The sequence below is a fragment of the Salvelinus namaycush genome, chromosome 17 (assembly GCF_016432855.1).
Source record: "Salvelinus namaycush isolate Seneca chromosome 17, SaNama_1.0, whole genome shotgun sequence".
Lineage (NCBI taxonomy): Eukaryota > Metazoa > Chordata > Actinopteri > Salmoniformes > Salmonidae > Salvelinus > Salvelinus namaycush.
Genome location: NC_052323.1, coordinates 32,655,253 through 32,670,976, shown reverse-complemented (window position 1 = coordinate 32,670,976; position 15,724 = coordinate 32,655,253).

The following is a 15,724-nucleotide window of genomic DNA, read 5'->3' as shown; positions in this document are numbered from 1 at the left end:
AAAAGTCTAATAGTATCCGATTTTAAATGTACTTAAGTACAGTGGTGTAAAAAGTACTCAATTTTCATACTGAGTAAAAGTACAAAGTAAAAGTATTACATCAAATTTCTTATATTTAGCAAACCAGATGGCAAAATGTCCTTTTTTATAACTTTTTTGACAGCCAGGGGCACACTCCAACACTCAGACATAATTTACAAAGGAAGCATTTGTGTTTAGTGACTCCACCAGATCAGAGACAGTAGGGATGACCAGGGACGTTCTCTTGATAAGTGTGTGAATTGGACCCTTTTCCTGTCCTGCTAAGCATTCAAATTGTAACTAGTACTTCTGGGTGTCAGGCAAAATGTATGGAGTAAAAAGGATATCATTTTCTTTAGGAATGTAGTGAAGTAAAAATAAAAGTTGTCAAAAATATAAATAGTAAAGTAAAGTACAGATACCCCAAAAAACGACTAAAGTAGTAGTTTAAAGTATTTTTACTTAAGTACTTTACACCACTGCAATTAGTAGACCTCATTAAAAACAATGAAGCACTGGTAAATGAATACAGTCTATTAAAATACAATAATAACTAGTGCTAAAAGCATATGGTAGTTTAAAGGCCCAGTGCAGTCCAGTGGCGTAGTTAGAAATTTGTTGATGGGTGGGCCTGCAGAAATTTGGGTCCCCCCCAAATAATGTGCAGTTATAGCTGATCTCATGCTATATTATACATTTTGCCATGAGGCTTAGAGAAAATGTTGCTGTTTTAAAGCTCGTCACATGGTATTCTACACATTTTGCCATGAGGCTGAGTGTAACGGCTTTCTTCCTGGGATGAAGGAGAGGACCAAAATGCAGCGCAGTTAGTGTTCAACATGTTTAATTAAACAATAAACAATGAACATTAACAAATAACAAAATAACAAACGTGAAAGCCGAGACAGTCCTATCTGGTGCAGAACACAAACACAGAGACAGGAAACAACCACCCACAATCCCCAACACAAAACAAGCCACCTATATATGATTCTCAATCAGGGACAACGATTGACAGCTGTCTCTGATTGAGAACCATATTAGGCTGAACACAGAAACAGACGAACTAGACACACAACATAGAATACCCACCCCAACTCACGCCCTGACCAACTAAACACATACAAAACAACAGAAAACAGGTCAGGAACGTGACACTGAGAGAAAATGTAGCATTTTTAAAGCGAATTAAATTTTTAAAAGATAGGTGTGTTGACTGTGATAAAGGCACTGGATTATGAGCTGTCTTTGTTTGCTAAATTAACAAATGAAGTAAGCAGTGGCATGGTGCATAAACAGTTCATTTGGAAAGTATTCAGACCCCTTCCCTTTTTCAAAATGTTTACGTTACAGCCATCTTCCAAAATAGATTTTTTTTAATCCTCAGCAAACTACACATAATACCTCATAATGACGAAGAGAAAACTGCTTTTTTTTGTTTTTGCAAATGTATTAAAAACTAAAAACAGAAATACCTTATTTACGTAAGTATTCAGACCCTTTGCTATGAGAGTTAAAATTGAGCTCAGGTGCATCCTGTTTCCATTGATCATCCTTGACATGTTTCTACAACTTGATTGGAGTCCACCTGTGGTAAATTCAATTGATTGGACATGATTTTGAAAGGCACACACTTGTCTATATAAGGTCCCACAGTTGACAGTGCATGTCAGAGAAAAAGCCAAGCAATGAGGTCGAAGGAATTGTCCGTAGAGCTCCGAGACAGGATTGTGTCGAGGCACAAATCTGGTAACGGGTACCAATAAAATTAGGCAGCATTGAATGTCCCCAAGAACACAGTGGCCTCCATAATTAATTTAATGGAAGAAGTTTGGAACCACAAAGACTCTTCCTAGAGCTGGCCACCCGGCCAAACTGAGCAATCGGGGGAGACGGGCCTTGGTCAGGGAGGTGACTAAGAACCAGATGGACACTGACAGAGATCCAGAGTTCCTCTGTGGAGATGGAGCAAAGCAATAAGGTCTTTATGTATCCTCAGAGAGAACAGAACACTAGGTTACATGATGTGGAAATACAGATTTGTCTTCCACTGTATTTTTTCATGGTATTTTCCTATTGTCTATCTTCCATTCAACATGTATCTACACTGAACAAAAATATAAACACAACATGCAGCAATTTTACTGAGTTACAGTTCATATAAGGAAAGCGTTCCATTGAAATAAATTCATTAGACCCTAATCTATGGATTTCACATGACTGGGAATCCAGATATGCATCTGTTGGTCACAGATACTGTAATGTTCAGGCACGACAGTGCAGGAAGACCAATAATTGTTTACGACAACCCCAACCTAATAGGACACCTCATGATGGATCAATAGTACCACAGTCAATACAGTGCATCAGAAGCAATGCAACAAGCAGCCAGCTGCCAACAAGCACCCAGAAAGGGATAAATCAAACAACCAATGCAGGAATTGTGTAGGCAAATACCCACATTATGGAGACTGTACCTTGAGAGAAAAAGAGTGCAAAGTTTGTGGGAAACAAAATCCCTTTGCAAAGCAGTGCAGCTCAAAACCAAAGCAGGAGCAACACACAGATACCAGAGCCAATGCTAAAGACAGATCACGCCAGAGAGTCAACCAAGTAGATGCAACACATACTGGAGGTGGGAGGCCAAACTCATCAAGCAGTGATCATGCCTAGGTGTTTGTAGTTAAGTGACAAAGTGTTAAACAGCCACAAACACATTCAGCTAAATGGTGTCAGAGTAGCATATCTGATAGACTAGAGTAGAGTAGCAGTTCTGATAGACTAGACTAAATTAACAGCTCTGATAGACTAGAGTAGAGTAGCAGCTCTGATAGACTAGAGTAGAGTAGTAGTTCTGATAGACTAGAGTAGAGTAGTAGTTCTGATAGACTAGAGTAGAGTAGTAGTTCTGATAGACTAGAGTAAAGTAGCAGCTCTGAAAAACTAGAGTAGAGTAGCAGTACTTATAGACTAGAGTAGCAGATCTGATAGAATAGAGTAGAGTAGCAGATCTGATAGACTAGAGTAGAGTAGCAGCTCTGATAGAATAGAGTAGAGTAGCAGATCTGATAGACTAGAGTAGAGTAGCAGCTCTGATAGACGAGAGTAGAGTAGAAGTTCTGATAGACTAGAGTAGAGTAGCAGATCTGATAGGACAGAGTAGAGTAGAAGCTCTGATAGACTAGAGTAGAGTAGCAGATCTGATAGACTAGAGTAGAGTAGCAGCTCTGATAGACTAGAGTAGAGTAACAGCTCTGATAGACTAGAGTAGAGTAGCAGCTCTGATAGACTAGAGTAGAGTAGAAGTTCTGATAGACTACAGTAGAGTAGCAGTTCTGATAGACTACAGTAGAGTAGCAGCTCTGATAGACTAGAGCAGAGTAGCATATCTGATAGACTAGAGTAGAGTAGAAGTTCTGATAGACTACAGTAGAGTAGCAGTTCTGATAGACTAGAGTAGAGTAGCAGCTCTGATAGACTAGAGTAGAGTAGCAGCTCTGATAGACTAGAGTAGAGTAGCAGTACTTATAGACTAGAGCAGCAGATCTGATAGACTAGAGTAGAGTAGCAGCTCTGATAGACTAGACTAAAGTAGCAGCTCTGATAGACTAGAGTAGAGTAGCAGCTCTGATAGACTAGAGTAGGGTAGCAGATCTGATAGACTAGAGTAGAGCAGCAGATCTAATAGACTAGAGTAGAGTAGCAGCTCTAATAGACTAGAATAGAGTAGCAGTACTTATAGACTAGAGTAGCAGATCTGATAGACTTGGTAGAGAAGCAGTTCGGATAGACTCGAGTTGTGTATCAGATCTGATAGACTACATTAGCAGCTTTGCTAGACCAGAGTAGAGCAGCAGATCTGATAGAGTAGAGTAGCATATCTGATAGACTAGAGTAGAGTAGCAGATCTGATAGACTAGAGTAGAGTAGCAGCTCTGATAGACTAGACTAGAGTAGCAGCTCTGATAGACTAGAGTAGAGTAGCAGATCTGATAGACTAGAGTAAAGTAGAGTAGCAGCTCTGATAGACTAGACTAGAGTAGCAGCTCTGATAGACTAGAGTAGAGTAGCAGATCTGATAGACTAGAGTAGCATATCTGATAGACTAGAGTAGAGTAGCAGCTCTGATAGACTAGAGTAGAGTAGCAGCTCTGATAGACTAGAGTAGAGTAGCAGATCTGATAGACTAGAGTAGAGCAGCAGATCTAATAGACTAGAGTAGAGTAGCAGCTCTAATAGACTAGAATAGAGTAGAAGTACTTATAGACTAGAGTAGCAGATCTGATAGACTTGGTAGAGAAGCAGTTCGGATAGACTCGAGTTGTGTATCAGATCTGATAGACTACATTAGCAGCTTTGCTAGACTAGAGTAGAGCAGCAGATCTGATAGACTAGAGTAGAAGTTCTAATAGAGTAGAATAGTAGTTCTGATAGACTAAAGTAGAGTAGCAGTTCTGATAGACTAGAGTAGAGCAGCAGATCTGATAGACTAGAGTAGAAGTTCTGATATAGTAGAGAAGAAGTTCTGATTGAGTAGAGTAGCAGCTCTGAAAGAAGAGAGTAGAGTAGCAGATCTGATGGACAGGATGAGCAGTTCTGATATAGTAGAATAGAAGATCTGATAGAGTAGAATATCTGATAGACTACAGTGGAAGTTTTGATAGAGTAGAGAAACAGTTCAGATAGACTAGAGTAGCAGTTCTGATAAAGTAGAGTAGAAGTTCTGATAGACTAGAGTAGAGTAGCAGTGCTGATAGACTAGAGTAGAGTAGCAGTTCTGATAAAGTAGAGTAGAAGTTCTGATAAACTAGAGCAGCAATTCTGATGTAGTAGAGTAGAGGTACTGATAGACTAGAGTGGAGTAGAAGTTCTAATAGACGAAATTAGAGTAGCAGCTCTGATAGACTAGAGTAGCAGCTCTGATAGACTAGAGTAGAGTAGAAGTTCTGATAAACTAGATTAGAGTAGAAGCTCTGATAGACTAGAATAAAAGTTCTGATAGAGGAGAGTAGAGGTACTGATAGACTAGAGTGGAGTAGAAGTTCTGATATACGAGATTAGAGTAGCAGTTCTGATAGAGTAGAGTAGCAGTTCTGATAGAGTAGAGTAGAAGTTCTGATAGAGTAGAGTAGCAGATCTGATAGACTAGAGTAACGTAGCAGCTCTTAGACCAGAGTAGAGTTGCAGTTCTTATAGAGTAGAGTAGCAGTTCTGGTAGACGACAGTAGATTCGAGGATCTAAATGACTAGAGTAGAGTAGCAGCTCTGATAGACTAGAGTAGAGTAGCAGCTCTGATATAGAGAGTAGAGTAAACGTTCTGATAGAGTAGAGTAGCAGATCTGATATATTAGAGTAGAGTAGCAGATCTGATAGACCGGAGTAGAGTAGAAGTTGTGATAGACTACAGTAGCAGTTCTGATAGAGTAGTGTAGAATTTATGATAGACTAGAGTATAGGTGCAATTCTGATAGACTACATTAGCAGCTTTGATAGACTAGAGTAGAGCTGCAGATCTGATAGACTAGAGTGGAAGTTCTAATAGAGTAGAGTTGCAGTTCTGATAGAGTAGAGTAGCAGTTCTGATTGACTAGAGTAGAGTAGCAGATCTAATTGGACAGGATGAGCAGTTCTGATATAGTAGAATAGAAGATATGATAGAGTAGAATATCTGATAGACTACAGTGGAAGTTTTGATAGAGTAGAGAAACAGTTCTGATAGACTAGAGTAGAGTAGCAGTTCTGATAGACTAGAGTAGAAGTTCAGATAAAGTAGAGTAGAAGTTCTGAAAAACTAGAGCAGCAGTTCTGATGTAGTAGAGTAGATGTACTGATAGACTAGAGTGGAGTAGAAGTTATGATAGACAAAATTAGAGTAGTAGCTCTGATAGACTAAAGTAGCAGCTCTGATAGACTAGAGTAGAGTAGAAGTTCTGATAAACTAGATCAGAGTACAAGCTCTGATAGACTAGAGTAGAAGTTCTGATAGAGTAGAGTAGAGGTACCGATAGACTAGAGTGGAGTAGAAGTTCTGATAGATGAGATTAGAGTAGAAGCTCTGATAGACTAGAGTAGCAGTTCTGATAGAATAGAGTAGCAGTTCTGATAAAGTAGAGTAGCAGATTTGATAGACTAGAGTAGAGAAGCAGCTCTTAGACCAGAGTAGAGTAGCAGTTCTGATAGAGTAGAGTAGAGTAGCAGTTCTGATAGACCACAGTAGATTCGAGGATCTAATAGACTAGAGTAGAGTAGCAGTTCTGATAGACTAGAGTAGCAGTTCTGATAGAGTAGAGTAGCAGATCTGATAGACTAGAGTAGCAGCTCTTAGACCAGAGTAGAGTAGCAGTTCTGATAGAGTAGAGTAGAGTAGCAGTTCTGATTGACGACAGTAGTTTCGAGGATCTAATAGACTAGAGTAGAGTAGCAGTACTGATAGACTAGAGTAGAGCTTCTGATAGACTAGAGTAGAGTAGCAGCTCTGATAGACTAGAGAAGAGTAGCAGCTCTGATAGACTAGAGTAGCAGTTCTGATAGAGAGAGTAGAGTAAACGTTCTGATAGAGTAGAGTTGCAGATCTGATATATTAGAGTAGAGTAGCAGATCTGATAGACCGGAGTAGAGTAGAAGTTGTGATAGACTACAGTAGCAGTTCTGATAGAGTAGTGTAGAATTTATGATAGACTAGAGTAGAGTAGCAGATCTGATAGACTAGAGTGGATGTTCTAATAGAGTAGAGTTGCATTTCTGATAGAGTAGAGTAGCAGTTCTGATAGAGTAGAGTAGCAGATCTGATAGACTAGAGTAGAGTAGCAGCTCTTAGACCAGAGTAGAGTAGAAGTTCTGATAGAGTAGAGTAGAGTAGCAGTTCTTATAGACGACAGTAGTTTCGAGGATCTAATAGACTAGAGTAGAGTAGCAGTACTGATAGACTAGAGTAGAGTAGAGCTTTTGATAGACTAGAGTAGAGTAGCAGCTCTGATAGACTAGAGAAGAGTAGCAGTTCTGATAGACTAGAGTAGCAGTTCTGATAGAGAGAGTAGAGTAAACGTTCTGATAGAGTAGAGTAGCAGATCTGATATATTAGAGTAGAGTAGCAGATCTGATAGACCGGAGTAGAGTAGCAGCTCTGATAGAGTAGAGTAGACTATAACATGTAACATGCTGACCAGACCGGACACGTCGCGTGCGACATGCTGACCAGACCGGACACGTTGCGTGCACGAGTGACGCAAAATAAATTTTGAAATCCATGTTATTCAATTATTGCACCCACACTGCTCGGGCTCGCCAACAAGCTTCTACGATGCCAAGGGCTAAAATAGAACTCCTTTATATTTCTGACACAGATCGCGCTGCAAGTCTTCCCTCTCCCATCTCCTCATTGGTTTATAGAAGCAGATACCCACGTGCCATCTCCTCATTGGTTATACCCACGTGGGTGATTGAAAGACGAACTGTTTTGCCGGTCGTCGTGGTAATACTATGAAAGTGTAGATGCCAATGACCATATAAGTTCAAAGATGAAAAAGTCTGGAAGGAGGAGAGATGACTAGAAACGATTCGGTTGGCCGCTTTATGTGTGGATTAATTGTCGGAGTAGAGGACCTTGTGCATTTCAGGTAAAATAACAACTCAATGTTTATATCCCAGGACAAATTATCTAGCAACAGCAAGCTAGCTAAATAGGACAAATTAGCTAGAAAGTGCAACCTAACTAGCTAAATTGCCATACATGTTTATTGCTTTTCGACCTGTCCCCAAATTAATGTCATTGGTTCAGAGTTTGTATTGATATTTTAACCTGCATGTCGTGGTCGCGTTTGTGTAGGGGGACAAAATACATTTATGCACAATAGCACAAGATGGCGCACGCGCGCAGCCGGTTTGGGTTCTGTGTCAGCCTACCACAGAGATGAGAAGCGTTTTTTCCTGCTTTTTATGGAAACCCAAAGGAGTCATACTCACTACACATACCGCTGGGCGCCCTGTCCATTGTGCTGACACAGCGCAGAGGAGATACAGATTTATTTTTTGCCAACATGTCACTCAATACATTTTTGCTATTTTTAGGGAGCTAATCCCCCTTTAGCCTCTTCCCTCCTAACAGCCAACGGTCCCAGATAAAATGTAACTGTTACAGTAGTAGTCTCAGAGTTAATGATCCAATGATCTAATTTACGACTGAGCAGACAAATCTAGCTAGCTTAGCCCAAAGGCCGGCAGATGGAATATGGTACTTTCTTTATGAAACACCCTTTTCCACCACCATGCTAAAGTGTATAATAATAAAATAGCATTCACTAGCCACCATGCGTGATGGTGGAAAATGGTGTTTCATAAAGTACGTGTTTTTCCCCTCCTTCTCGCCATGAAATCTAGTGAAGGAGGAAATGGATGCCTTTACGGCCTGAATGAAGAACCATTCCAAACGGGATACAAATGTACAGCCAGATTCATAGATTCCCTTTGGACGGTAAAATGAAACGGCTCAATATCGCTATCTGCCGGCTTTTGGCTAGATATAGCCCATCTTGGAAATAACCGAGTGTGTAGATTAAAAGCGAAACGAGTAGCTCTCGTCGTTGATAAACTATATATTGATAACCAGTTGTTCAGAGACACAAAGATTACTCCATGGTTATTTTAAAAATTACAAAGTTCTCATAGATGAGGAAAATAAACACAATTCAAGCCCGGTTACTGATTGTAACAATACAATACAAAATATAGCTTTTCTATAAATCTTCACATATAACTAATTGAACACAAGCACTATTTCTACATAGTGAAGATAAAAACTAAGTAAACAGAAGGCACAGTATGTGTGGATGGTGTGGTGTGTGTTTATTTTTATTTGTTATGTTTGGAAAGTTGAGTGAGTGAGTAATGAAATAGTTGCATATCCCAGAGCCAGTGTATTGCTGTGGGCCGGGTATGAGAGGGCTTTCAATGTTGTTCAGATGATGGATATACTTTTATAATGAATTATACGTCTTATTTATTTATTGTCCTATCATGGGGAACTACATTTTTAAAATAAATTATATCTAATTATTTATTATCCTATTTTTAATGGTACGGTCCATGGCCCTATACCCTAGACACCCACATGAATGGCCCAGATACTAAGGAGAAGTCCCTAACTGTTTTATGTGCATGCTGTAAGCGGTCTGTATGCAGCCAAAATGAGGTCAGGGACCAAGAGCAGCACTGCCCCCTCAAGATTCTGAGCCTGCTTGGCAGGGTTGGTCCTGCAAAGCCAAAGCCCCCTAAAGGGAGAGCATAATAAACAAGGAAATTCTCAAAGCTGCTAATGAGAACCTTGACGACCTTGTACCTAGCCGGTGGGGATTCCGGTGGGGTGCCCCCACCCAGGCAGTGGCAGTGCTGGCAACACTAGCTGCAGTAACCCATGGGGAGGGGGTCACACTCGGACATTCAGAGAGGGGGTATATTATTGTGGCCCTGGTGGCACGAAACCAATCGGACTGCATGGAGATGCTTGGGAACATGGTCAAAATGGATGACCGTATTGTGGGTGTTTCAGGAAGAAGGTGTACATTTGACCTCCATCATCTAGGATGTGACAATGGTAAATAAATCTCTACATTTATGCTCATTTTTTGCGCGGTCTTGCAGGCCTTCTCATGCAGCTGCAACTGCAAGTACATTTGTAAATCATGACCCATCTTGAGTTGGGCTCTGGGATGGTGCAATTGTTGAGAGGGTGAGCTTATGGTTGTGTGGGGGTAAGGGCTGAATGTGTGTGGGTGTATGTGTGTATCCCACAACTGTTGCGAAGGAAGAAGTAAAAGATGTTAGGGACTATAGAGGATGATTCACAGCAATATGTAATAAAAATCGAGGTGAGGGCGATGGAAATGCATTTGGCAATGGATCTGCTTCGGTTCGGTGGATGGCGCTGTGTGCACTTTTCGAAGGATGGATCCCAGTCGGTCCGGGGCTGTGCGATGCGGGGGGTCGGGGGTGGTCTGCCGGGCATTGGGATGACAACCCAACTCGAGATGGGGGCTTTTGGCGGGTGGAATAGTGGGGACCAATTGGAGGTTTGCTTAGTGGAGATGCAAATGTCATGGTACAACTATATAGAAACTCAATCATTATGTTACTTTTTAATAGGACGTTTACAAACATATATTTTGATAAAAATAATTTAAAGGTGTGTCTCATTATGGTAAGTGGTGAAATAAGTATAGCCAGTTACAATTGTAATGGCTTAGCAGATAATAAGAAAAGACGATCAGTATTTACCTGGCTAAAAGAGAAGGATTATAATATCTACTGTTTACAGGAAACCCATTCGACAGTTTTAGATGAAGTTTTGTGGAAAAAGAACTGGGGGGGCGAAATATATTTCTCCCATGGGCAAAGAAATTCAAAAGGGGTGATGGTTTTAATTAATAATAACTTTGATCCAAATGTGCAACTTGTCCAAACAGATCCTCAAGGTAGATGGATTATTTTAAATATGTTATTGGACAATAAACATATATGGCTTATTAACCTATACGGTCCGAATAATGATGATCCAAGCTTCTTTGACAATATATATAAGAATGTATCAACTCTACAAGCAACACTAGACTCTATTATTATAGTGGGAGATTTTAATACGGTCTTAAATACCTCTATGGACCGGAAAGGAAATCACACTACAAACTATCACCCTCAGGCACTTAAGGAAATCAGGAATGTCATGGATATATTGGAATTAGTGGATATATGGAGACTTAAATACCCTGACCTAGTGAGATATACATGGCGGAGGCTTAATCAAGCTAGTCGCCTTGACTACTTTCTTATATCATTCTCTCTGGCACCAAAAGTTAAAAAGTGTTTGATAGGGGACAGAATGCGGTCGGACCATCACATAATTGGCATATATATTACTCTTACAGAATTTCCACGTGGGCGAGGATATTGGAAATTTAATCAAAGCCTACTAGATGATAAATTGTTTAGAACTAGGACAGAGGAATTTATAACTGACTTTTTTAGACATAACATAGGTACAGCAGATCCCCATATTGTATGGGACACTTTTAAGTGTGCCTTTAGAGGCCATGCAATTCAGTACTCATCTATAAAACAAAAGCAATTTCGATCAAAAGAGTCCATATTAACAAAGGAAATTGAAGGACTAACAGTACAGTTAGATAACAATAAAAACGGTACCATAGAGGCACAGAATAAGTTAGAGGAAAAACAAAAAGAAATGGAGGAACTTATTCAAGAAAGATCCAGTGTAATATATTATAAAAATAAAGCGAACTGGATGGAATATGGGGAAAAATGCACCAAATTCTTTTTCAATCTTCAATATAGAAATGCTACCAAAAAAAACGTATTAAAACTTGTTACAAATGATGGAGTCACGCATGATTCACCAAATGATATTTTGAAAGAGGAAGTAAAGTACTTTAAGAATATATTTTCGTTTCAGGCTCCTCCATCTCCACTAACTGAAACTAATTGTATGGATTTTTTCCCTAATAATAATGTAAAATTAACATCTGTACAGAAAGACTCATGTGAAGGCCTAATTACAGAGGAGGAACTACTTGATGCAATTGGGGCCTTTAAGGATGGGAAAACTCCAGGACTGGATGGCATACCAGTGGAAGTATACAAACATTTTTTTGATATACTCAAAGGACCATTATTAGCTTGTTTTAACCACTCCTATATAAATGATAGATTATCAGACACGCAACAAGAAGGTGTGATATCATTATTACTGAAACAGGACCCAAGTGGTATATATAAAGATCCAGTCCATTTAAAAAATTGGAGACCTCTTACACTTCAGTGTTGTGATGCAAAAATCCTAGCAAAATGCTTGGCGCATAGAATAAAAAAAGTTTTGTCAGATATTATTCATCCTAATCAGACAGGTTTTTTACATGGACGATACATTGGAGATAATATAAGGCAAGTACTGGAAACAATAGAACACTATGAAATATCGGGGACACCAGGCCTGGTTTTCATAGCTGATTTTGAAAAGGCTTTTGATAAAGTACGACTGGAGTTTATATATAAATGCCTAGAATATTTCAATTTTGGGGAATCTCTTATAAAATGGGTAAAAATTATGTATAGTAACCCTAGGTGTAAAATAGTAAATAATGGCTACATCTCAGAAAGTTTTAAACTATCTAGAGGAGTAAAACAAGGTTGTCCACTATCGGCATATCTATTTATTATTGCCATCGAAATGTTAGCTGTTAAAATTAGATCAAACATTAATATTAAGGGATTAGAAATCCAGGGCCTAAAAACTAAGGTGTCATTGTACGCTGATGATTCATGTTTTCTTTTAAAACCACAACTAGAATCTCTCCACGGCCTCTTAGAGGATCTAGATACATTTGCTATCCTCTCTGGATTAAAACCAAATTATGATAAATGTACCATATTACGTATTGGATCACTAAAAAATACACATTTTACATTGCCATGTAGTTTACCAATTAAATGGTCTGACGGTGATGTGGACATACTCGGTATACAAATCCCAAAAGAAAGAAATGATCTCACTCCAATAAATTTTTATAGAAAGTTAGCAAAAATAGATAAGATCTTGCTACCATGGAAAGGAAAATACCTGTCTATTTGTGGGAAAATCACCCTGATTAACTCTTTAATCATATCACAGTTTACCTATTTGCTTATGGTTTTGCCTACACCTAGTGACCTGCTTTTTAAATTATATGAACAAAAAATATTCAATTTTATTTGGAACGGCAAGCCAGATAAAATTAAAAGGGCCTATTTATATAACGAATATGAATTCGGAGGGCAGAAATTATTAAATATTAAAGCATTAGACCTCTCACTAAAGGCATCAGTCATACAAAAGTTATACTTAAATCCAAACTGGTTCTCTAGTAGATTGGTACGAATGTCTCATCCTATGTTCAAGAAGGGCCTTTTTCCCTTTATTCAGATTACACCTGCTCACTTTCGGTTGCTTGAAAAGGAAATAATCTCCAAAATATCTTTATTTTTTAAACAAGCCTTAGAAAGTTGGTTGCAATTTCAGTTTAATCCACCTGAAAGGACGGAACAAATAGTACAACAAATCTTGTGGTTAAATTCAAATATAGTATTTATAACTGTATTTATCGAAGAAATGTTTAAAAAAGGTATAATTTTTGTGAATGATATCATAAATAGGACTGGTGGAGTAATGTCACACATGCAGCTAACACAGACATATGGAAATGTCTGCTCTACCCAAAATTACAACCAATTAATTGCAGCATTACCACAAAAATGGAAGAGGCAGGTGGAAGGGGATAAAAGTAAGGAACTTGTATGTCGGCCTTATATTAAAGAACATAAATGGTTAAAAAAAAGTGTGATAAATAAAAACATATACCAATTTCATTTAAGGACCAAAAAACTTACAGCTGTGCCATATAAATTGCAAAATAGTTGGGAAGAGATTTTCGATGTACCCATTCCATGGCACATGGTTTATGAATTGATACGCAAAACAACGCCGGATTCAAAACTTCGAATTTTTCAATTTAAATTATTGTACAAAATTCTTGCAACTAATAGAATGTTATATATATGGGGGATACAATCTTCCCAGCTCTGTAGATTCTGCTGTGAGGAGGCAGAGTCATTAGACCATTTATTTTGGTATTGTCCGCATGTAGCTCGTTTTTGGTCACAGGTCCAGGAATGGTTGAAGAATTGCAACATTTGCGTAGAACTAACGCTACAGATAGCAATACTGGGGGATTTGAAAAGCCATAGTCAATCAATCAATAATATAATAATTATTTTAGCAAAAATGTTTATTTTTAATTTACAATCCGTGGAAGCTATGAGAATAGGAAGATTCAAATCTTTTGTGAAGCATCACAGCACAGTTGAAAAATATATGGCAAATAAAAATCCGAAATGGATGATGTTGGAAGATAGATGGGAAAGGTTGAGTGGAGCTGAAGGGTGGGACTAATAACAAGATAAACAATGTAGGGCATACGGGATCTGTGAAATGTGTATAGGTGCGGAGCTATTGTGAAATAGCACAGTTACAAGTGGAAATCAAACTGGATGGACAACAGAAATAGAGGAAGGACTAAGAACAAACAAGAGAGAACTATTATAAAGTAGACTGTGTCTGTAAAATGTGTATAAGATGTATAAATTGAAGGTAAAAACAGAAATGTTTATCAGTTTACTCCAATTGGGGGATCGGTGGTAGGGTTTGCGGGGAATAATAATAAAGGTATACTCTTTAAAAAAAGTATGTATGTCTATGTAGGTATGTGTATGTATATATGTGTATATGTATGCATACGTGAATGGATATATATATTTACCCAAAAAAATATGGGGGATTGGAAATGATGCAGACAATTACATTGGAAGCAACATTCTTTCCGCAATATTAAGCTGATCCACCCCCCCAAAAAAAATAAAAATAAGAAAAAAAAAATAATAATAAATAAATAAATAAATAAATAAATAAATAAATAAATAACCGAGTGTGTTGGATTAGCGTTTTGAAAGAAAAATAAAACATTTTAAAGCACACCTGAAGTTAATATTTTAAAAGGTTGACAACAGCCATAATTTATCGCGTTTTGGAAATAAACTCTTTCAATGAAAGCAGTGAAGGGATTATACCTGGAGTGACAATTAGGTTGTAATGCTGTCCCGATTTACGTGCATCCCCAATCCTACATGACACCAGTAAATACCAGTCCTTTGGTTTCAGATTAGTCATGATCACAATGTTCGTTCCTTGATGTGATCAGAGATTGAGGCACTGCTAGTGCTGTTAGGATGGTGAGTGGGTAAAACGTAATCAGTGTTTACCTTTGACAAGGATTTCACATTGTTAAGGTATTCCTGATCATAGACACATAGAAAGATGATAGAACCGCCGTCTGCACGTACATCTGTGGACAACTGTGGACAACAGAAAGTACATTTAAAGTGACATTTTACAAATGGCAGTGAGCAAACTAAGTTAGTTTAACTTTTGATTATCCATTTTGGTAACACTTTTCAATTATGTTGTAGTTAACATGAACTCAAGCATTCACAAAGCAGTATCCTTGTTTATTGAAGGCAATAATACATTGTTTCTTAGAGCAGGTATTCATGTTAGTAAAGTGGCAATTCTTGAATGGCGCTGGTATTTGAGCATGGCATTTTGGGAAAAATGTATTTCATTTTTCTAGATTGTTTTTTAATCTAAATCAACTAACCTGTCCTGAGTCAGAGTAGTGTTGAACAGTAACGCAAAAATTACTTGCATTAAAATGTTGAAGGAGGAAAGGAGTAAATCAGTTGCATATCAGACCACCTCACAATCAGAAATAACGAGCAGAGCCTGGTTTAACTAAAAACATTTACTTACAGAGTATATAAATTTAGGTACATTCAGAAAGGCACTTCATTAAACATGATATAATTTCAGAGGCACTTGAAAGTACAGGAGAACATTTACAATTTCCAGTAATAAATATTTCCCATCTGATGATCTCGTATGATCTCGACATTGATTGTCTGTATATTCTACATGCAAATATAACAGTTTTACAACTACAATAAACTAAAGCAGACGGTAACACTCTTTCCCAGCACGTATTACTGACTCTAGTATAACTTTAGTCATATGTATCCATAAATATATACTGCTATGGCTAAACGACC